General features: G+C 46.1%; 1 protein-coding gene and 1 long non-coding RNA gene across 8 annotated transcripts in view; one reads left to right on the forward strand and one right to left on the reverse strand.

The window, feature by feature from the left end:
- The window catches only part of cep63 (centrosomal protein 63), a 117425-nt gene extending 116205 nt beyond the window's left edge, over nt 1-1220 (reverse strand). For 5 of the 7 annotated variants that reach the window (XM_072573224.1, XM_072573223.1, XM_072573221.1 and 2 more), the window contains exon 1: nt 1114-1220. The gene's annotated coding sequence lies outside the window, so the exon portion shown is untranslated. Of the gene's footprint in view, nt 1-762; nt 781-1113 lie in introns of those variants that run through there. The other 2 variants (XM_072573226.1, XM_072573227.1) reach the window with 2 other exon arrangements.
- A 2941-nt stretch (nt 1221-4161) lies between these two features.
- LOC140479191 (uncharacterized) lies at nt 4162-17660 on the forward strand. The gene is made up of 2 exons (XR_011960960.1): nt 4162-4200; nt 11204-17660. It is a non-coding gene; the product is annotated as an uncharacterized lncRNA (long non-coding RNA).
- Nucleotides 17661-22795: the final 5135 nt, after the last annotated feature.

A 22795-nucleotide genomic window follows, 5' to 3' on the forward strand; every position in this document is an offset into this window, starting at 1 on the left:
GTTATTCACACAGAGAGTGGTCAGAGTCTAGAACATGTTGCCAGGAGTAGTGGTAGAGACAGATATGCTTGGAGAAAGTGAGGACTGCAGATGCTGGAGATCAGAGCTGAAAAATGTGTTGCTGGAAAAGCGCAGCAGGTCAGGCAGCATCCAAGGAGCAGGAGAATCGACGTTTCGGGCATAAGCCCTTCTTCAGGAAACTTGAGGCATTTAAAGGACTTTTAGATAACCACATAAATATGCAAGGAATGGAGGGATATAAACAAAGGGCAGGCAGAAGGGCTTAATGTAATTTGGCATCACGTTCGGCATACTGTGGGCCAAAAGGCTCGCTCCTGTGCTGTAATATTTAATGTTCTAAGATTCTTAGGGGGCTTGACAGGGTAGATATGAAGGGTTGGATGTGCAGAGGGCACTAATGACAGAGATGAGGAGCAACTTCTTCTCACAGAGGGTTGTGAACCTGTGGAATTCTTTAACTCACGGGGCTTTTGAAGCTGGGTGATTAAAAGGCAAAGACGGGCAGATTTTTAATCAGTAAGGAAATCAAGTTATAGCATCTTTACTGAATGGTGCATGAGCTGAATGGCCTACTGATGGACCCATTTCCTCTGATTTAACGTTCTCGGTGGGTGCACGGTGTGAGGCTCACAACAACCAAACAACAGAAGCCAGCAACCGGACGCTGGGAATACACCGCAGCCCAGACAGCCCCTACAGAGAGACTGCTCGTTCACACGAACCGATAAACAGTGAATTTACCCAACAAGGAGCCAGCTCCACAGGTAACACGGCGAGGCCCGCACTCCCGGGGGGGGGGGGGGGGGGAGGGGAGGGGAGGGGGGCGAGGCCCGCCCTCCCGGGGGAGGGGGGGGGGGGGGGCGAGGCCCGAACTCCCGGGGGGGGGGGGGGGGGGGGCGAGGCCCGCCCTCCCGGGGGGCGACACGGGGAACACACCCCAGCCGCCCTTATACACCTCACCGCCCAGGGAGCAGGCTGTAACAGTCCCTCCCTAAGGATACTCTCTCCCCTTTCAATGGGGTTACAGTAATCACCCCTAGCAGTTACAGTAACGAATCCTTCACCTCCCTCCAACCCCCTTGCTCTCGTTACCTCAAAATCGCCGCCACCGGCCAGGCCCCACACTTCACTGCGCCTGCGCTTATCCCTCCTCCCCCCGCATGACCTGACGGGAGTTGTAGTCCTCGCGCCCCTGCGTTGCCACAGCATTGCAGGAGCAGAGACGCGACCCATTCCCCTACCTACCAACCAACCAACCAACCAACCAACAAACAGTGATGACCGGCTGGCCTCCAGGCCGCGCAGCCGCAGTGATGACCGGCTGGCCTCCAGGCCGCGCAGCCGCAGTGATGACCGGCCGCCTCCAGGTCGCGCAGCCGCAGTGATGACCGGCTGGCCTCCAGGCCGCGCAGCCGCAGTGATGACCGGCTGGCCTCCAGGCCGCGCAGCCGCAGTGACCCTCAGATGGTAGGTGTGGTGGTGTGGGACAGTGTTGGCTTTGCTCTGCTGTTGTCCCCAGAGATAGGGGTTGGAGCGTCAGCTCTAGGCGTGAGGGAAGGAGGACGTTACTGTGCTTTAGAAAGGGGATCTGTCAGTGGGTTCAAGGACAGAGTCAATTTGGTTAGAGCTAAACATTTAAAACAGGTGCAGTTACCTATCTTGATGTCGTGTACAGGTCACCAACCTCGAAGAACAAATCTGCAGGGAAGTTACAGAAAGAAACCATCATTGAAGAGTGTTTATAATAGACAACTTCAGTTTCTCAAATATAGATTGGTCGGCCACAGAGCGATGGGATTATTTGGTGCGTGAGTCCCAGAGGTAGTGAATGTAGGTTTGCTCACTGAGCTGGAAGGTTCATTTCCAGATGTTTTGTTACCCTACCAGATAACACCTTCAGTGGACCACATGTGAAGCAATGATGAAAATTCCCACTTTCTGTTTATATGTTTGGGTTTCTTTGGGTTGGTGGTGTCATTTCCTGTGGTGATGTTATTTCCTATGGTGAAGGCACTTCCTGTTCCTTTTCTCAGGGGTGGTAGATGGGGGTCTAACTCGATGTGTTTGTTGATAGAGTTCCGGTTGGAATGTCATGCTTCTCGTGCGTGTCTTTGTTTGGCTTGTCCTAGGATGGATGCAATATCCCAGTCGAAGTGTTGTCCTTCCTCATTCGTATGTGACAATACCAGCGAGAGAGGGTCATGTCTTTTTGTGGCTTGCCGCAAGAGGTGTAAAACCCATGCCCATACCTCCTCCCTCACCTCCGTCCAAGGCCCCAAAGGATCTTTTCACACCCAGCAGAGATTTACCTGCACATCCACCCACCTCATCTAATGCGTCTTTTGCTCTTGGTATGGTCTCTTCTACATTAGATTACCTATAGTGTGGAAACAGGCCCTTCGGCACAACAACTCCACACCGCCCCGCCGAAGCGCAACCCACCCATACCCCTACGTCTACCCCTTACCTACACTACGGACAATTTAGGATGGCCAATTCACCTGACCTGCACGTTTTTGGACTGTGGGAGGAAACCGGAGCACCCGGAGGAAACCCACGCAAACACGGGGAGAATGTGCAAACTCCACACAGTCAGTCGCCTAAGGCGGGAATTGAACCCGGGTCTCTGGTGCTGTGAGGCAGCAGTGCTAACCACTGTGCCACCGTGCATTGGTGAGACAGGATGCCAACTTGTGGAGTGTTTCAAGGAACATCTCTGGGACACACACCAAACAACCCCACTGCTCTATGGCTGACCACTTCAAATCCCCCTCCCACTCTCCCAAGGACATGCAAGTCTGGGCCTCCTCCAAATCAAAACCACCTGCCAACCATAGGAAGAATGCCTCATCTTCCATCTTGGGACCCTTCAACCACACAGCATCAACATCGACCATGAGTTTCCAAATCTCCCCTCACCTCATCCCAGATCCAACCCTTCAACTTGACACCACCCTCTTGACCTGTCCTACCAATCCATCCACCATCCCCACTGACCTATCACAATTACCCTGCATCTACATCCGCCTATTGCCTTCCCACCTGTCTTCCCCCAGCCCCACCCCCATCTTCCTATTTATCTCTCTTCACATTCCTGATGATGGGTCTATGCCTGAAACGTTGACCCTTCTGCTCTTCAGATGCTGTCTGACCTGCTGTGCTTTTCCAGCACCACCCTTTTTGACTCTGATTCTCAAGCATCTGCAGTCCTCACTTTCTCCTTGTTGCAAAAGTTATGGTCTTGTTCAAAAAAGAGAGAGCAGTAAAGCATTGTGAGTGAACTTAGCATTAAATTAGGTTCCCTACAATGTAGAAACAGGCCCTTCAGCCCAACAGGTCCACACCGACCCTCCAAAGAGTACCCACCCAGACCCATTTCCCTCTGACTAATGCACCTAACACTATGGGCAATTTAGCATAGCCAATTCACTTAACCTGCACATCTTTGGATTGTGGGAGGAAACCGGAGCACCTGGAAGAAACCCACACAGACACGGGGAGAATGTGCAAACTCCACACGGACAATTGACAAAACTGGAATTGAACCTAGGTCCCTGGTGCTGTAAGGCAGCAGTGCTAACCACTGAGCCACTGTGCTGCCCTCATGTTGTGTGGATCTCAATCTAAAGCTTATCAATTTCACCTAGCTAGCTTTGCAATACGTGATTAATCTATTTTGGAATGTTCTAGTCGGATAGCAAGTTCAAAAAAAGTGAAAATTGATCCAGGATATGGCTGGTCAGACAAGAGAGTTATGGCGTTCTTTTGGACAGAGGACGCACATGATTTATGTAAGGGTGCAAAGGTTAGATTCTCAGGATCAGAAGGTGGAAGTGACGAAAACCAGAGGGGCAGCCGGGAAGGAAAGCAGTGAGTATAAATACTTACCCTTCGACACCAACGGTCATTTTGAGTGCGAGCAGCAGCTAAGGTAAGACAGTTTGTTTTAAAATTACTTACCGGTAGCGGGCAGCGGTGTTTTTTTTTCTCTTCACAGAAAGAGCGGGAGCAGAAGGGGGAAGTGACGAAGACCAGAGGGGCAGCCGGAAGCTGGTGTAGCGTAAGCTTACCTGGGTAGGTTCTTTTTTCCTAAAAAAGCACGCAGGAGAGGAACCCATGGCACTACTGAGGTAGTGCCTCCCACCCGCCCTCCTCCTCTAACCTAATAATACCATTGTGGTAAGTAGGTAAGTGCTGCATTTTGCTTGTTCTATTGTTTAGACCCAGTTTTTTTTTTTACAGGTTACTTTTAGAGGGATGGCAGTGAAGGCAGTGCAATGTTCCTCTTGCAACATGTTTGAGGTAAGGGAAGCCATGGACGTCCCTGCTGATTACACTTGCAGGAAGTGCACCCATCTCCAGCTCCTCCAAGACCATGTTAGGGAACTGGAGCTGGAGTTGGATGAACTTAGGATCATTTGGGAGGCAGAGGGGGTCATTGATCGGAGCTTTAGGGAAGTAGTAACTCCAAAGATTGCAGACAGATGGGTGACAGTGAGGGGGACTGGGAGGAAGCAGCCAGTGCAGGGACCCCCTGCGGCCGTTCCTCTCAAGAACAAGTATACCGTTTTGGATACTTGTGGGGGGGACGATTTACCAGGGGTAAGCAATGGGGTTCAGGCCTCTGGCACGGAGCCTGTCCCCGTTGCTTAGAAGGGAAGGGTGGGGAAGAGCAGACCAATACTAATTGGGGACTCGATAGTTCGGGACACAGATGGGCGGTTTTGTGGGGGCGAGAGAGACTCATGTCTGGTATGTTGCCTCCCAGGTGCAAGGGTACGTGATGTCTTTGATCGTGTTTTCCGGGTCCTTAATGGGGAGGGGGAGCAGCCTGAAGTCGTGGTCCATATTGGCACCAATGACCTAGGTAGGAGGAGGGCTGAGGATGTTAGACAGGCTTTTAGGGAGCTAGGTTGGAAGCTCAGAGTTAGAACGAACAGAGTTGTTGTCTCTGGTTTGTTACCCGTGCCACGTGATAGAGAGTCGAGGAATAGGGAGAGAGAACAATTAAATGCGTGGCTACAGGGGTGGTGCAGGAGGGAGGGAGGGATTCCGGTATCTGGATAACTGGGGTTCTTTCTGGGGAAGGTGGGACCTCTATAAACAGGATGGTCTACACCTGAACCTGAGGGGCACCAGTATCCTTGGCGGGAGGTTTGCTCTTGGGGGGGGGGGGGTTTAAACTAACTCTGCAGGGGCATGGGAACCTAGACTGTAGCTTTAGGGTGCAGGACCTGGAGTGTAGGGAGGTTAGGAACATGGCATCAATCTCAAAGGAGGGTGCCTGTAAACAGGAAAGTGGCTTGAAGTGTGTATACTTCAATGAAAGAAATATAGTGGGCGGCACGGTGGCACAGTGGTTAGCACTGCTGCCTCACAGCGCCAGAGATCCGGGTTCAATTCCCGCCTCAGGCGACTCTCTATGTGGAGTTTGCACGTTCTCCCCGTGTCTGCGTGGGTTTCCTCCGGGTGCTCCGGTTTCCTCCCACACTCCAAAGATGTGCAGTTCAGGTGAACTGGCCATGCTAAATTCCCACAGTGTTAGGTAAGGGGTAAATGTAGGGGTAGGGGTAGGGGTATGGATGGGTTGCGCTTCGGCGGGTCGATGTGGACTTGTTGGGCCGAAGGGCCTGTTTCCACATTGTAAGTAATCTAATCTAATCTAATCTAAAAAAATATGAAATAAGGTAGGGGAACTTGCAGCGTGGGTTGGTACCTGGGATTTCGATGTTGTGGCTATTACGGAGACATGGTTAGAACAGGAACAGGATTGGCTGTTGCAGGTTCCAGGGTTTAAGTGTTTTAGTAGGGTCAGAGGTGGGGGTAAAAGAGGGGGGGGTGTGGCATTGATCGTCAAAGATAATATTACAGCGGTGGAAAGGACGATGGATGAAGACTCGCCATCTGAGGTAGTTTGGGCTGAGGTTAGGAACAGGAAAGGTGAGGTCACCCTGTTAGGAGTTTTTTACAGGCCTCCTAATAGTCCTAGAAACGTAGAAGAAAGGATTGCGAGGATGATTCAGGAGAAGAGTGAAAGTAATAAGGTGGTTGTAATGGGGGACTTTAACTTTCCTGATATTGATTGGGAAAGCTATAGCTCGAGTTCGTTAGATGGATCGGTGTTAGTCCAATGTATGCAGGAGGGTTTCCTGACACAATATGTAGATAAGCCAACAAGAGGTGAGGCCATACTGGATTTGGTTCTGGGTAACGAACCAGGCCAGGTGTTAGAATTAGAGGTAGAATTTGGGGGCAGTGACCACAATTCGGTGACTTTTACTCTAGTGATGGAGAGGGATAAGTGTGCACTGCAGGGCAAGAGTTATAGCTGGGGGCAGGGAAATTATGATGCGGTGAGGCATGACTTAGAATGCGTGGCTTGGAAAAGTAGGCTTCAAGGCAAGGGCGTAATTGATATGTGGAGCTTGTTCAAGGAGCAACTATTGAGTGTCCTTGATAAGTACGTACCTGTCAGGCAGGGAGGAAAGGGTCGTGTGAGGGAGCCGTGGTTTAATAAGGAATTGGAATCCCTTGTTAAATGGAAGAGGGCGGCCTATGTAAAGATGAGGCGTGAAGGTTCAGTTGGGGCGATTGAGATTATAAGGTAACCAGGAAGGATCTGAAGAGAGAGCTAAGAGCAGCGAGAAGCGGACATGAAAAGTCCTTAGTTGGTAGGATTAGGGAAACCCTAAGGCTTTCTATAGGTATGTCAGGAATAAAAGAATGACTAGGGTAGGAATAGGTCCAGTCAAGGATAGTAGTGGGAAGTTGCGTGTGGAGGCTGAAGAGATTGGGGAGATACTGAATGAATACTTTTCGTCAGTATTCACTCAGGAACAGGACGTTGTTGCCGATGTGAATACTGAGGCACAATTAATTAGAATGGACGGCTTTGAGGAATGTAGGGAAGAGGTGTTGGAAATTCTGGAAAGGGTGAAAATAGATAAGTCCCCTGGGCCTGATGGCATTTATCCTAGGATTGTCTGGGAAGCAAGGGAGGAGATTGCAGAGCCATTGGCCTTGATTTCTATGTCCTCGTTGTCTACAGGAATAGTGCCAGAAGACTGGAGGATAGCAAATGTGGTTCCCTTGTTCAAGAAGGGGAGTAGGGATAACCCTAGTAACTATAGGCCGGTGAGTCTCACTTCTGTTGTGGGCAAAGTCTTAGAGAGAATTGTAAGGGATAGGATTTATGAACATTTGGATAGGAATAATGTGATCAGGGATAGTCAGCATGGTTTTGTGAAGGGCAGGTCGTGCCTCACAAACCTTATTGAATTCTTCAAGAAGGTGACTAAGGAGGTGGACGAGGGGAAAGCGGTAGATGTGGTGTATATGGATTTTAGTAAGGCGTTTGATAAGGTGCCCCATGGTAGGCTGCTGCAAAAAATACGGAGGTATGGCATTGAGGGTGAGTTGGAGGTTTGGATTAGGAATTGGCTGGCTGGAAGAAGACAGAGGGTAGTAGTTGATGGTAAAGGTTCATCTTGGAGTGTCGTCACTAGCGGTGTTCCGCAAGGATCTGTTTTGGGACCATTGCTGTTTGTCATTTTTATAAATGACCTGGAAGAGGGGCTAGAAGGTTGGGTTACCAAGTTTGCGGATGATACGAAAGTCGGTGGAGTTGTTGACATTGAGGAAGGATGTGTCAGGTTACAGCAGGATATAGATAAGCTGCAGAGCTGGGCAGAAAGGTGGCAAATGGAGTTCAATGTAGCTCAGTGTGAGGTGATTCACTTTGGTAAGAGTAATAAAAAGATGGGGTACTGGGCTAATGGTCGGATACTTGGTAGTGTGGATGAGCAGAGGGATCTTGGCGTCCATGTACACAGATCTGTGAAAGTTGCCACCCAGGGAAATATTGCAGTGAAGAAGGCATATGGCGTACTGGCTTTTATTGGTAGAGGAATTGAGTTCCGGAGTCCTGAGGTCATGTTGCAGTTGTATAAGACTCTGGTGCGGCCGCATCTGGAGTATTGTGTGCAGTTTTGGTCACCATACTATAGGAAGGATGTGGAGGCACTGGAACGGGTGCAGGGGAGGTTTACCAGGATGTTGCCTGGTATCGTAGGAAGATCCTACGAGGAAAGGCTGAGGCACTTGGGGCTGTTTTCATTGGAGAAAAGAAGGTTTAGGGGTGACTTGATAGAGGTGTACAAGATGATTAGGGGTTTAGATAGGGTTGACCATGAGAACCTTTTTCCACGTATGGAGTCAGCTATTACGAGGGGCATAGCTTTAAATTAAGGGGGGGTAGATATAGGACTGATGTTAGGGGTAGGTTCTTTACTCAGCGAGTCGTAAGTTCATGGAATGCCCTGCCAGTAGCAGTGGTGGACTCTCCCTCTTTATGGGTATTTAAGCGGGCATTGGATAGGTATATGGAGGATAGTGGGTTAGTGTAAGTTAGGTGGGCTTTGATCGGCGCAACATCGAGGGCCGAAGGGCCTGTACTGCGCTGTATTCTTCTATGTTCTATGTTCTATGTTCTAACCTTTTTCCACGTATGGAGTCAGCCATTACAGGAGGGCATAGCTTTAAATTAAGGGGTGGTAGGTATAGGACAGATATTAGGGGTAGATTCTTTACTCAGCGAGTCGTGTCTTCATGGAATGCCCTGCCAGTAGCAGTGGTGGACTCTACCTCTTTATGGGCATTTAAACGGGCATTGGTTAGGCATATGGAGGATAGTGGGCTAGTGTAGGTTAGGTGGGCTTGGATCGGCGCAACATCGAGGGCCAAAGGGCCTGTACTGCGCTGTATTCTTCTATGTTCTATGTTGCACCGAACTGTGAAACCAATCTGAAACCCATCTATCCTACACTATTCCATTTTCATCCATATGTTTATCCAATGTTTGAATGCCCTTAAATTTGGCGAGTCTACTACTGTTGCAGTTAGTGCATTCCACTACCACTCTGAGGAAAGAAACTACCTCTGACATCTGTCCTATATCTATCACCCCTCAATTTAAAGCTATGTCCCCTCATGCTAGCCATTACCATCCAAGGAAAAAGGCTCTCACTGCCCACCCTCAGTAACTCTCTGATTACCTTAATTGTCTCAATTAAGTCACCTCTCAACCTTCTTCTAATAAAAACAGCCTCAAGTTCCTCAGCCTTTCCTCCTAAGACCTTCCCTCCATACCAGATAACATCCTAGTAAATCTCCTCTGAGCCTTTTCCAAAGCTTCCACATTCTTCCTCTTTATGGAATGACCGCACTGTACACTGTACTCCAAGTGCGGCCGCACCAGAGTTTTGTACAGCTGCAGCATAACCTCGTGGCTCTGAAACTCAATCACTCTACCAATAAAAGCTAACACACTGTATGCCTTCTTAACAATTCTATCAACCTGGGTGGCAACTTTCAGGGATCTATGTACATAGACACCAAGATCTCTCTGCTCATCTACACTACCAAGAATCTTACCATTAGCCTTGTACTCTTTATTCCTGTTGCTCCTTCCAAACTGAATCACCACATGCTTTTCCACATTCAACTCCATCTGCTACTCTCAGCCCAGCTCTGCAGCTTATCGATGTCCCTCTGTAACCTTCAACATCCTTCAGTACTATCCACAACTCCACCGACCTTAATGTCATCAACAAATTTACTAACCCATCCTTCAATGCCCTCATCTAGGTCATTTATAAAAATGACATACAACAGTGGACCACAAACAGATCCTTACAGTGCACTACTAGTAACTGAACTCCAGGATGAACATTTCCCATCAACCACCACCCTCTGTCTTCTTTCAGCTAGCTAATTCCTGATCCAAACCGCTAAATCCCCCTCGGTCCCATACCTCCTTTTTTGTGCAATAGCCTACTATGGGGAACCTTATCAAAGCCTTACTGAAATCCATAAAGCTTGATTGTTGCTCCATTGTTTAGCCTCTTTTTAGTCTCCTTTTAATCTCCTCCTGTCCTAGTAGTATCCTCAGAAATCTCTCTGCCCTTCCAATCCTGCCCATTTGTGCATCCTCGATTTTAATTGCCCCCACAATCAATAGTTAGACCTCCAGGTTTATTAAATGCTTTGTGGAGGACGTTTTGTGTTCATTCATGGGGTGGGAGAGACACTGGCTAGGCCCAACATTAATTGCCCCTCCCAAATCCCCAACTCAGAGACAATAACTTTGCTGTCATTCCACATTCATATGTAGGCTTTGGAAAGGGTAAAGTTGGCAGATTCCCTTCCCTGAAAGAACCAGATGAATTTTTAGAACAATCGATGGTCACCTCGGTCCAGCTTTTAAGTTAATTTATATTTCACCATCTGTCATGATGGTATTTGAACCCATATCTCCAAATATTAGCCTGATGTTCTGTATTACTGGTCTCATAACAATGTAATTGCATCCATTGTTAATTTACATAAGAAATAGCTTGATCTTACTTTAACTTTGAAATCAGTATGAATAATAGCTTACAATGAAAGTGGGAGGCAAGGTTAAAATTTGGCTGTAATATTTAAGAGTGCCACATGGTGGCACTGAATGTCTTTGGCTGAGACCTCAAGCCTCCTTTCAGCCAGCTCAATATCTGACCTTCTGAAATGATGAACTAAAATACTTGCTCATCAACTGTGTGAAGTTGGAGAAGTGGCTTTCTGGCACTGGACAGTACAGTTTCCATGTCAGCGCCAGAGACCTGAGTACAAAGGTGCTATAACCTGCATGGTTTCTAAAAGAAGGATCGCTCCTTATGAAGGGCAATACACAGCAGCCAATTTGGGACTAATTTGTCACCAGTCAAAAAAAAGAAGAGGAACAGCAGCAAGCATTTTGATTGAAACACATGTGTGTCCAACTCCAATGAGAAAGATTTGGGAGATGTTTTGCTTACCAAGAAAAATTCCATAATGGTGTAAATTGAAGAAAAGAGGCTGCATTTGCGATAACTGTTACCTTTTCAGATCCTCATGTTATCCCGCTATTTAACTCACTTCATAGGCTTATGAAGGATATTTGTGCAGAGAATCATGACAACCAATTATAGCTAGCTCTAAACACGGTAATAATGTCTTTGATAACCTTACTTTGATGTGATTCTTTTAGAGGTATAAACAGTGGTCAAGTCACTCATAGAAACCTTACTCTCGTCTGAAGCATTGTGGAATGCAAGATTCTTTTCTGCCTGGGTTCTTTTCTCAGCTACTACTTCTGTACCAACAGGCATGAGCAGCAGTGACAGAGCCTAAGCAAGCCCACAACCAACAGATCAAATCTAACTTCTGCAGTCCTGCCATATCTAGTTGTGAATGATGGTGGGCAGTTAAATAACTCACCACAGAAGGATGCTCCACAAATATCCTCTTCCACATCAGTTCCAAAGATAATGGTGAAGCACTTGCAACAATGTTCTGTCAGAAGTGCCAAGTGGATAATCCATCTGAATCTCCTCCAGAGGTCCCCAGCATCACAGATGCTAGTCTTCTGCCAATCTGATTCTCTCCATGTATTATCAAGAAACTGTCTAAGGGACTGGATACTACAAAGACTATGGGCCCTGACAACATTCCAGCAATAATATTGAAAAGATCTGATGAAGAATTTGCTGAACACTCCCAGCCAAGCTATTCCAATACATCTACCTGTTGTTCTGGTATGTCCTATACACAATAAGAAGGGCAAATCCAAACTGGCCAATTACCACCCATCAGTCTAATCTCGATCATCAGTAAAATGATGGGAGGTGTCATTAACAGTGTTATCACTGCTCAGCAATAAACTGCTTGGTGACACCCAGTTTGGGTACCGCCAGGGCCACTCAGCTCCTGACCTCATCACAGCCTTGGTTCAAACATGGACAAAAGAGCTGAGTTCCAGAGATGAAATGACAGTGACTGCCCTTGACGTGAAGGCAATATCTGGCTGAGTGTGGTATCAAGGAGAAAGTGAGGACAGCAGATTAGATTACTTAGTGTGGAAACAAGTCTACATCGACCATCCCAGAGCAACCCACCCAAACCCATTTCCCTACATTTACCCCCTCACTTAACACTATGGGCAATTTAGCATGGCCAATTCACCTAACCTGCACATTTTTTGGACTGTGGGAGGAAACCGGAGCACCCGGAGGAAACCCACAGACACAGGGAGAATGTGCAAACTCCACACAGACAGTTGTCTGAGGTGGGAGTTGAACCCAGGTCTCTGGCGCTGTGAATGCTAACCACTGTGCCACCGTGCTGTCCACAGATGCTGGAGATCAGAGTCAAAAAGTGTGGTGCTGGAAATTTCAGCAGATCATATAGCAGCCGAGGGACAGGAGAGTTCGATGTTTCAAGCATAAGCCCTTCTTCAGGCGTGAAACGTCAATCCTCCTGCTGCTCAGATACTGCCTGACCTGCTGTACGTTTCCAGCACCACACTTTTCGACACAGAGTGTGGTATCAAGGAGTCCTAGCAAAACTGTCATCAATGGGCATCAGGAAGAAAACTCTCCACTGGTTGGAGTCATATTGGCATAAAGACAGATAATTATGTTGAAGGTTAGTAATCTCAGCTCCAGGACATCTCTACCGGAGTTCCTTAAGGTAGTGTCCCAGGCCAAACCATCTTCAGCTGTTTCATCAATGAATTTACCTTCATCATAAGGTCTGAAAAGGGGATGTTCATTGATGGTTGTACAATGTTCAGCACCATTTGCAACTTCTCAGATACTGAAACAGTCCATGTCTAAATGTGACAAGACCTGGCCATTATCCAGGCTTGGGCTGACAATAGGGAAGTAACATTCATGCCACACAAATGCCAGGCAATGACTATCTTCAATCTAACCACTTGCTCTTGACATTCAACAGCGTTACCATCACTAAATCCCCACTATCCACATCCTGGGCCTTACCATTGACCAAACGCTCAACTGGACTCACCCGTATAAATATAGAGCAGGTCAGAGGCTACTGGGACAAGTAACTAATCTCCTAATACCCCAAAGCCTGTCCACCATCTACAATACAAAAGTTAGGAATGTGATGGAAGACTCCCCACTTGCCTAGATGAGTGCAACTCCAAGAACATTCAATGAGCTTGATACAATCCAGGACAAGGCAGCAAGCTTGATTGGCAACACGTCCACAAACATTCACTCCCTCCACCGCTAAAGCTCAGTAGCAACAGTGTGTACCATCTGCAAGAAATACTTAGACAGCATCTTCCAAACCCACAACAACTATCATCTAGAAGGCAAGGCCAGCAAACATGTGGGAACATTAACCTTTCCATCCTGACTTGGAAAGATATCACCATTCGTTCACTGTCACTGGGTAAAAATCCTGGAACTCCCTCCCTAACAACATTGTGGATCATGATGTGGAGAAGCCAGTTTTGGATTGGGGTGGACAAAGTTAAAAATCACAAAGTTTAAAAATAGGCAAGGCAAAGTGGCTGAGCAGAGGCTGATCGCCAAGTTTGGTACCCATAAGAATGGCCTCAACCAGGATCTTAGGTTCATGTCACTCTACAGGTAACCCCACTATACGATACACACTCTCTCACACATGCACTGCACACACACACACGCACTCTTACATACTGACACACTCATGCAGACCCTCTCTCATACACATGCTCTTTCTCATACACACACACATACATACCCCACACTTGCACTATGCATGCACTCTCTCACAGGCTTATAGGACAAAGAAAATTACAGCACAGAACAGGTCCTTAGGCCCACGATGCTGTGCCGAGATATAATCCTAATGTAAAATATAGTAACTTAACCTACGCACCCCTCAACTCACTGCTATCCATGCATGTCCAGCAGTTGCTTAAATGTCCCCAGTGACTCTGCTTCCACCACCACAGCTGGCAGCACATTCCATGCATTCACAACTCTCTGCGTAAAGGACCTACCTCTGACGTCTCCTTTATACCTTCCTCCTAATATCTTCAAACTATGACTTCTCGTACCAGTCAATCCTGCCCTGGGGAAAGGTCTCTGGCTATTGACTATCTATTCCTCTCATCCTCTTATACTCCATCACAACCTCACACACACTTTACCAAGCTTTCACACATGCAAACGCACACTCTCTCACATACACACACTCTCTCACGTGCATTCACACTCATACGTACACACTCACATTCATTTTCTCTCTCTCTCTCTCTCTCTCTCTCTCTCTCTCTCTCTCATGCATGTGCACACATACAGAAGACTATGGGGTGAATTTGTATTTGCAGACTTATATTTGCAGATGCATTCTATTTTGCTCAAAAAATGCCCATTCTGCAGGCAGCCAATACATGTAATATTTTGTAAATTCCACTTTGCAAATAGAACCAGTCTGACTTAAGATTGGACTATAGATAGACTCTAGCCTCACAACCTTAATGCATTGTCTGAGCTGCGATATCACCTTTTGTTATAAAACCTTAAACTATCTTGAGAAGATAACTTAAAAGAAGTGCTGGGATTTACATATTAATGAACCGAAACCTGCAACCCATTCTAAAAGATGAAAGACTTAACAACAATCCAGGTTTGTTCAATATATCATTTCAGTTGCATCACACTATAATCTTTTGCTATAAATTCTATGTCTTATGGTCTCATGCTCCACAACCACCTGATGAAGAAGCAGCGCTTCAAAAGCTAGTGCTTCCAAGAAAACCTGTTGGACTATAACCTGATGTTGTGTGATTTTTAACATTGTGTACCTACACCACATGGACTGCACTGATTCCAGCTTACCACCACCTTCTCAAGGGCAATTAGTGACAGTCAATAAATGCTGACCCAGCCAGAGACATTCACATCCCATGAATGAATACATTGTCTGAAACCATTTTGCTGCTATACTCTCAGCCCCTATTCCCTCTGCCCCCAGCACTTTGGACCTAATCCCTTCGACCTCTAACCTCTCATCCTATGTGCTATTAACACTTGGTACCTATCACCTAGCCATGATCCCTCTGCTCCAGTTTCAAAGCTATTAACTGGAAGTAGCAATCTCTTCAATCTATCCCTACCGGGGATGTCACTTGAGCTCTTTTCGAGATGTTGTTTAGTCACGGAGTGTAATAATTCAGGGAGGTGGAGGTGTCATGGTAATCCTGAAGCCAGATTAATATTGAGGACATAGGTTCAAACCGTGCCATGGTGGCTGGCAAAATGTAAATTTAATTTATAAATCTGAAATTGAAAGCTTGTCTCAGAGTTGGTGACCATGACAACTGTCTTTGACTGTTGTATCAACCATGTTGTTCACTAATTTCCTTCCGGGTAGAACACCACAGTCCTTATCTGGTCCAGGAACATTTTAGGAATCTGCTAAAACCCTCATGAAGAGGTTAACGATCTCCTTTGAGACATGGAAGACTGGTTTGCGATTAACTAAAATGGAGCAGGTTCACTTAAGAAGGCACCAAGCAGGGAGGGACTTTGTCTGGAGCATACACAGGCAAAGTCCAGACATTGGAGGTTCTGCACACACCTTCAGACAACTCTCTCACCCACCCTTCACCCCTGACCTGTCACATATCTGGCAGAATCCGCAAATCATGCTTTGGATTTATTGGCCAGCTCAGAAACCATCAAACAGGTGTGGAAGCAAGTTATTCTCCCATGAGGCACTGCCCAAGAAGAATAAAATGGAATAAAGCAGTTTAATATTTGATGTCGTGTCTTGAACATGTTGGTGAGACAAAGTTAGATGTGTATGGTAGGGAACATGGTTGTCTCAATGGCCCAATAGTTCCTGTAATTGGTCACTGACCAGTCACATAGTTTTTTTCGGGTTATCCTCCTTGACATTTAATACCACAAGTTGCAAAGAGAGTGGCACAGAAATCTCTATAATATGTCTAGGATCAGAACAAGTGAGGTAACCAACAATATTGACACTTCAATGTTAACCAGTGTAATCCTCAGGTTGTTTGTGCACCCACAATGCAGTTAGGTGGGGATTTCCAGGATCTTGATCCAGCAACGCTGAAGGAATAGTCATGTATTTCTGAGTCAAGAAGGTGAGTGACTCAGAGGGGAACTTGCAGATGGCCTTGTCTCATGCACTAAGACCCTGTCTAGCCTCTCAGGATGTAATACAAGATCCTGTGGCCATTGATAGGTTGGTCAGATGGGCTGAAGAGTGGAAAATGGAATTTAATCCAGACAAGGTGCATTCAGGGATAACTAACAAGGCAAGGGAGTACAGAAGATCAGAAGAAGCATGATATACCTCTCCATAGATACTTGAAGACAGCAGGAAAAGTAGATAAGGTGTTATATAAAACATAATAAAGTACAACACAGGAACAGGCCTTTTTTCTCATCATGGGCAGCACGGTGGCACAGTGGTTAGCACTGCTGCTTCACAGCGCCAGAGACCTGGGTTCAATTCAGGCGACTGTCTGTGTGGAGTTTGCACATTCTTCCTGTATCTGCGTGGGTTTCCTCTGGGTGCTCTGGTTTCCTCCCACAGTCCAAAAAAGTGCAGGTCAGGTGAATTGGCCATGCTAAATTGCCCGTAGTGTTAGGTGAAAGGATAAATGTAGGGGAATGGGTCTGGGTGGGTTGCGCTTTGGCAGGTCGGTGTGGACTTGTTGGGCCAAAGGGCCTGTTTCCACACTGTAAGTAATCTAATCTAATGTCTATACCTACCATGATGCTATTCTAAGTTAATTCCATCTGTCTACACTTTATCCATATTGTCTGGCTGTCATATGTCTGTTGAAATGCATCTTAAACTTTGCTAACATTTCAGCTTCTACCACCTCCCCTGGTAGCATCCTCAGGCACCTACCACTCTCACAGAATCCCTACAGTGCAGGTAGACCCCATTTAGACCATTGAGTCTGCACTAACAAAACAGCATTCCATCCAGACCCACCTCCCCCCATAACCCTGCATTTATTATGGCTAATTTACCTAATCTGCATAATGCTGGATATTACAGGGCAATTTAGCAAGGCCAATCTATCTAAACTACACAGCTTTGGACTAAGAGGGGGAGCCAGAGCATTCGGCAGAAATCCGCGCAGAAACAGGCAGAACGTGCAAACTTCACACACACGGTCATCCAGATTTAGAACCAAACATGGATCCTTGGCACTCTGAGGCAACAGTGCAAACCACTGAGCTACCGTGCCACCCCCTTGGTGTAAAAGATTTTGCTTGCACATCATCCTTAAAACTTTCCCCACTCACCTTAAACATAAATCCCCTAGTATTTGGCATTTCTATCTTGGGAAAGAGGCCAGGATTATCCACCCTTTTCCATCACTCTAATAATTTTATCTATTTCTATCAGGTCACCCCTCAACCTCTGACACTCTAGTGAAAACACTCTAATTTTGTCCAACCCCTCCTTATAGCTCCAATCTAGACAACACTCTGGTAAAACTCTGTTGCTCTCTCTCCAAAGCCTCAACATCCTTCCTATAATGCAAGAACCAGAAGTGCACACAGTATTTCAAATGTGGCCTGATCAAAGTCTTATACAGCTGTAACACAACTTGCCAAATGTCATACTCAGTCACATGACTATCGCGATTGTAATGAGGTCAGCCAGATGGACATCACAGAAGATGAGTTCCCTGATTCGGTTGTTCCAATCAGGGAGTACTGGGTGACAGATAAGAACAGGAATGTTCAATAAAGAGTGACCTGGTGATGGGATAGCAGCCTCTGTGGAGTTATTTGAGTGGCAACAAGAGGAAAATACTCTCTTGAAGAAATTCAACACATAGCAGTCATAGAGATGTACAGCACGGTAACAACTCGTCTATGTCAACCAGATATCCTAACCTAATCTAGTCCCATTTGCCAGCACTTGGCCCATATCCCTCCAAACCCTTCCTATTCATATACCCATCCAGATGCCTTTTAAATGTTCTAATTGTTAGGGCCTCCATTACTTCCTCTGGCAGCTCATTCCATACATGCACCATCCTCTGCATGAAAAGTTGCCCCTTTGGTCCCTTTTACATTTTTCCACTTTCACCCTAAACCTATGCTCTCTAATTAAGTTTGCAGCTGACACCAAAATTGGAGGTGTAGTGACAGCAAAATAATTTACCTCAGAGTACAATAGGTCCATGATAAGATGGGCCAATGGGCTGAGAGTGGCAGATGGAGCTTGATTTAGATAAATGCAAGGTGCTACAATTTGGAAAGGCAAATTAGAGTAGGACTTATACACTTAATGGTAATGTCCTGAGGAGTGTTGTTGAATAAAGAGCCCTTGCAGTGCAGGTTCACCATTCCTTGAAAGTGGAGTAGCAGGTAGATAGGATAGTGATGAAGACGTTTGATATGCTTTCCCTTATTGGTCAGAGCATTGAAAATGGGAGTTAGGAGGTCATGTTGCTGCTGGACAGGACATTGATTAGGCCACCTTTGGAATATTGTGTGCATTTCTGGTCTCTCCCCGCCCCCCCCCCCCGTCGGAAGGATATTGTGATACTTGAATGGGTTCATTAAAAAATTACAAGGATGTTGCCAGGGTTGGACTATTTGAGCTTTTGGGAGAGGTTGAATAGGGGCTGGGGCTGTTTTCCCTGGAACATTGAGGCTGAAGGTGACCTGATTGAGGTTTATAAAATCATGAGGGGCATGGATACGATTAATAGATAAGGTCTCTTCCCTGGGGTGGGGGAGTTCAGAACTAGAGGGTAAAGGTTTAGGGTGAGAGAAGAAAGGTATGAAAGAGACCTAAGAGGCAGCTTTTTCATGCAGAGGGTGGTATGTATATGGAATGAGCTGCCAGAGGAAGTGGTGGAGGCTGGTACGACTGCAGCATTTAAAAGGCACGCGGATGGGTATATGAATAGGAAGGGTTTGGAGGGATATGGGCCGGATGCTAGCAGGTGGGACTTGATTGGGTTGGGATAGCTGGTCGCTGTGGTCGAGTTGGAGCGAAGGGTCTGTTTCGTGCTGTACATCTCTATGACTCTATGACTCCTTCAAGAGTTGACTGATTTAGTTAAGGAATACTGCAACTCTAAACCTCCTTTAATTCTGAGGATCCTATCAATCAGTTTTACTCAGCAATTTGAGAACCAGGGAATCTCTATGAGGATTTTTGATTCGGATTAGACTGGCAGAGGCATGTGACTTTGATTTAACCTTTCATAATTTGCTGAGAGATCATTTGGTATTTGAAGTTAATGTAAACATGGAAAGGTACCTACTAGTTGAAGTCCAACTGGACTTCAAACAGGCTCTACAACTGGTTTTACAATTGGAAAATGCAGCAAGTGGAACATATGAGTTGCAGAGTATTCTGATGGAATTGGATACCTTTGCCAGTCCGACTGAGCTTGGGAAACATCACTTGAGCGAAGGCAATTGCATTGACTCCCTCAGGGCACTTCAGATAAGCCCACAGCAAAACCTCAAAACAAAGCCAAACCTTGGGCAATTAGTTAAAGTTTTCTTCAGGATCTGGACCAGCAATTATTTGCTGCCAGCATGTGGATTTGAGACAGCAAAAGAGTCCCATTCTACCTAAATTTAATGAGAGAACTCATAGGCTAGCATCAAGAAGAATGCACACCCTGAAAAGTCACTTACATCTGGTTTGGAAGAGTTAAATTGCTCAGTGACATCCAAATACAAATGGTTAACCGGTCACCTGGCTCTAATGGAGGTCAATGCTGGTGCAGCCATTTCAGTGATTGTAGAACCAGTCCTTAACAAAATTTGCTCTGGACACCAACACTTCAGTTTGCACATGACCTCGGCTAGACTGAGAACTTCTGCCAGGGAGCCATTACAGATTAAAGGTACAACTTCGGTTCTGGTCTCAGTTACCACTGAATGCTGTAATAGTGATTGGGACTAGCTGGACCTCTTTGACTACGAGGTTCTTGATTGGGGTTGTTAACGTGGGCCAAACAGTAAAGCCTTGGAAGTTGAGGAATGACTCCAAGCTGGCTGGCCATACAGCCAGTGTGAAGAAAAATTTAAAAAATAAAAGATATATATAATCTGGGAAGTAGGAGCACTACTACTGTGTGGCAGTGGTGGGGGTGGGGGGTGCTGTTGGAGGGAAGAGAAAAATGTATATATACCAGCGATTAGAATCTCCTCAGTTAAGGACTGACTCTGAGCTGGCTGACCACACAGCAGTCTACTGCAGGGAAAAGTCCTCTCAGTTAGGAGATATTGCCTTCCCTTTTTTGTGTTTTTGTTTTGTTCTGTTTCTCTCTGTTCAACTGCACCTGACCACCATCACCACCACTACTAAAAATATATATAAAAAATATGACCACTGCTGCCAATCAGGAAAGCCTTGGCTAATTCATGGGAAACATAATCAGTACTACTATATGGCGGTTGGGGGATGGTGGGGTGGGTGAGGAGCATGAAGAGAAAAGATTATATATGCCAGGAGATTAGAATCTCATCAGTTGAGAACTGACTGAGCTGGCTGGCCACACAGCAAGGGTACTGCAGGGAAAAGTTTTTTGAGAAAAGAAATATAACCATGAGATTAGAATCTCTTCAGTTCAGAGGACTGACTCTGTGCTGGCTGGCCACAGCCAGTGTACTGTGCAAAAAATATATACAAGCAGGGAAAATGTGAGCACTACTGCTGTATGGCAATACTGTTGGGGCAGGGGTTGGCAGGGTGCAGAAACATACATAAATCTATCAGGGGATTAGAATCTCCTCTGTTGAGAAGTGACTCTGATCTGGTTGACTGCAGCCAGTGTACTGAGCATTACTAAATAAAGGGTGACATGGTTATGTGACCTGACCTCTGTGCAGTTATTTCAGTGGTATTGGAAGAAAACAATTCATGCCTGAAGGACATTTTCTTGCAACTGTCATCTTGTAGTTGGGGTAAGCATTTCTGGCATCTTGCCTTTATGTGAGAAGCGTGACTTATTTGACCCTACTGTTGAAGACTGGGCCATGTATGTAGAAAGAATTTGATATGTTTTCCGGACAAATAAAAAACAATGAATAATCCTTCTGGCTGCACGTGGACCTACAGTACTTTTGGTTATAAGGACCTTAATTTTCCCAGAGGTACTAGACATTAAAACTTTCCAAGATTTGATAGAATTGGCAAGTAATATTATGTCCCCAAGCCGCCTCTAATCCTGAGATGCTATTGCTTTTACTTGGCAGTTAGAGGACCTGGGGAAATCTATATTGGGATTTTTCACACAATTACGTCAACTGGCAGAGGCATGTGATTTTGGGTTAACCTTGAATGAGATGCTGAGAGACTGTCTGGTATGTGGGTTTAATGACAAAACCATGAAAAAGTGCCTACTAGCTGAAGCGAAACTAGACTTCAAACAGGCACTACAGCTGGCCTTGTCATTAGAAAATGCAGTGAATGAAGCATGGGAACGACAGGGCATCACAGTGGAAGTGGACACCGTCACCTGTCCAACTAAGCTTGGAGAACACCACTTGAGTGTAGGCAATCGCAGAGCTTCACACAGAGCGTGTCCTGAAGGAGCCTAGGCCAACTCACAGCAGATCCCCACAACAAAGCCAAGCCTCGGCCACAGGGCTAAAACATTCTTCAGGATCAGTTCCAGCAAGCCACTGTAGTGCACTTGAGACAGCAAAGGCAAGGCCTGACTGGAGTAGGAAAATTCATAGGCCAGTACCCAGGAGAATGCACATTTTGGAAGTTCCCTGCATGTATTGGAACAGTTAACTTACTTAGTGATACCCAAATCAGAGCCAATTAAGATTAAGATCTGGTGAAATTGTCACCAAGTTCCCATGGAGGTAAATACCAGTGCAGCAGTATCTGTGGTTGCAGAATCTGTCCTTAATAAGATTTGCTCAGACTCTACCTTTAAAGCTTGCGCAAGACCTCAGCCAGATTGAGCATGTACACTGTGGAGCCACTGCAAATGAAGGTTATGACTGGTTCCGGTCTCCAATGAGAAGCATGTCCTGAAAGAGCCGAGGCCAACTCACAGCAGATCCCCACTCTGATGGTAGTAAAAGGCTCAAGCCCAAATCTACTGGGGAAGTTGGTTGAGAAAGATTCACCCTAGATTCACTCAATATTTTTCTAATGGAAAATAACTGTCTTTGTGAAAGTCCTAGTTAAGTGCCCAGCAGTTTTTCAAGAAGGCCTTGAGATTACCAAAGCGGCCAAAGTCACTTTATATGTAGACCAGGATGCAATTCCGAGAGTTTGCAAGGCCCACCCAGTGCCATTTGCCTCGCAGGCAAAAGTATAGGTAGAAATTAGGAGGCTGGAAAGCGAAGGAATCATCAAAGCACTGCAGTTTGTAGAATGGGCAGCACCGGTCATACCGATGATGGAGCCTGATATCTCAGTTCACCTTTTAGGGGTTTTAAGCAAATGGTAAGTTGCTTATTGGAGCTGGATAAATACCTGATCACTCGCATAGAGGACTGGTATGCAAAGTTAGCAGCTGGGGCTGTCCTTTCCAAAACTGGACATGAGCCATGCCTACTTGCAATTGCAACTTAATGAGGAGTCCTAGAAGTATGCAGCAATTAATACCCATAAGGGTTCATATCAAGGTACAAGACTGCCATTTGGAGTATTATCAGTCTGCATTCTTTTCCAGCAGATCTTGGAGAATATTTTACAAGGGCTACCACAGGTTTTTCCATTTATCTGGATGACGTTAATAATAAAAGGGAAGACTGATAAAGAGCACTTGAAGAACTCGAACACAGTGTTTAAGTGTATCTCCCACATGGGTGTAAGCCTTAGGCAGGAAAAATGTGTGTTCCAGGTGACCTTCTTGTATTACAGTGTCAACAAAACTAGGTTACACCCGCTGGAAGAGGAAGTGAAG

The sequence above is a fragment of the Chiloscyllium punctatum genome, chromosome 6 (genome assembly GCF_047496795.1).
Source record: "Chiloscyllium punctatum isolate Juve2018m chromosome 6, sChiPun1.3, whole genome shotgun sequence".
NCBI lineage: Eukaryota > Metazoa > Chordata > Chondrichthyes > Orectolobiformes > Hemiscylliidae > Chiloscyllium > Chiloscyllium punctatum.